The 1,612-nt window shown below is 48.8% G+C and overlaps 1 pseudogene; it reads left to right on the forward strand.

Moving 5' to 3' along the window:
* Window positions 1-316: 316 nt before the first annotated feature.
* On the forward strand, window positions 317-1,189 carry LOC101136430 (olfactory receptor 10V1-like; annotated as a pseudogene).
* The last annotated feature ends 423 nt before the right edge of the window (window positions 1,190-1,612 follow it).

The raw sequence follows: 1,612 nt of genomic DNA on the forward strand, positions 1-1,612 counted from the left end.
TCAAAATAGCCAAAAAGTGGAAATAGTTCAGTGTCCATAAGCAGAAGAATGGGTAAACAAAAGGTAGCATATACATACAATGGAATATTATTCAGCCTTTAAAAGAATGAAGTGTTTTGTTTGTTTGTTTGTTTGTTTTTTAAAGGCAGGGTCTCACTTTGTCACCCAGGCTGGAGTGCAATGGCTCGATCTCGGCTCACTGCAACTCCATCTCCTGGATTCAAGTAATTCTCCTGCCTCAGCCTCCCTAGAAGCTGGGATTACAGGGGCATGCCACTACACCCATCTAATTTTTGTATTTTTAGTAGAGATGGGGTTTCACCATGTTGACCAGGCTGGTCTTGAACTCCTGACCTCAGGTGATCCACCCGCCTCTGCCTCCCAAAATGCTGGGATTACAGGCATGAGCTACCGTGCCCAGCCTCCATGTACTTCTTCCTGACAAACTTTGCAGCTCTGGAGATCTTCTACTTTTTCACCATTGCCCCTCTGACTCTGGCCAATGTCCTACCCATGGGGAGAAACCTCATTTCCCTGCCCGGCTGTGGAGCCCAGATGTTCTTATTCATCTTCCTGGGAAGGGCTGACTGCATCCTGTTGGCCGTCATGGCCTTTGACTGGTTTGTGGCCATCTGTCGTCCTCTCTGTTACGGACTCATCATGAGCTGGAGGTTGTGTGTCCAGCTGACCCTGGGGTCTCTGCTGCTGGGGTTCTTCTTAGCCATGCAGCTGACCGCGCTTATCTTCCAACTCCCTTTATGCAGCAGCAAAGAAATCAGCACGTTCTACTGTGATGTCCTCCCTGTCATGAGACTGGCCCGTGCAGATACCTGAGTCCATGAGGCTACTATGTCTGTGCTCAGCATCACCTTTCTCACCGTCCCCTTCCTGCTCATCACTCTCTCCCATGTCTCCATCATGGCCGCCATCTTGAAGATTTGCTCTGCAGAGGGGAGGCACAAGGCCTTCTCCACCTTTCCTCCCACCTGACTGTGGTTCTCCTCCAGGACTGATGTACATGCCTCGCCTTCTTGTGTCCCAGCTCTAGCTACTATCCTGAGAGGGGCCAGGCAGTGTCTGTGGTTTAACCTTCATTACCCCTGTGCTGAACCCTTTGATCTACAGCATGAGGAACACAGAACTTAAGGATGCTTTGAAGAGAGCAATGACGAGGGTCCCGCTGCTCTAAACACATGCCACTCTTCAATACTGCTGGGCAGAGACCCATGGCATACTGCCAGAAAGATAAGGAGAAGGGGGACAACAGTTGATTGTGTTTTATACTGTTAGTTCTTAGTTATATTATTTTTGAAAAGTCATTTTCCATTTCCCAGCCTCAGGTTCTTCACCTCCAAAATAGAGATTAAACTACCTGCAGGATCTAAATTCTGGGGGTACTTCTGAGGATCAATAGATATATTAACTGAAAATACTTTGTGACTTTTAAAGGGAGATATGGGCGGGGCACGGTGGCTCACGCCTGTAATCCCAGCACTTTAGGAGGCTGAGGTGGGTGGATCACCCGAGGTCAGGAGTTCGAAACCAGCCTGGCCAACCTGGTGAAACCCTGTCTCTACTAAAAATACAAAAATTAGCCCGGCATGGTGGCGGG

Source organism: Gorilla gorilla, chromosome 9 (assembly GCF_029281585.2).
Source record: "Gorilla gorilla gorilla isolate KB3781 chromosome 9, NHGRI_mGorGor1-v2.1_pri, whole genome shotgun sequence".
In the NCBI taxonomy this organism is placed as follows: Eukaryota; Metazoa; Chordata; class Mammalia; order Primates; family Hominidae; genus Gorilla; species Gorilla gorilla.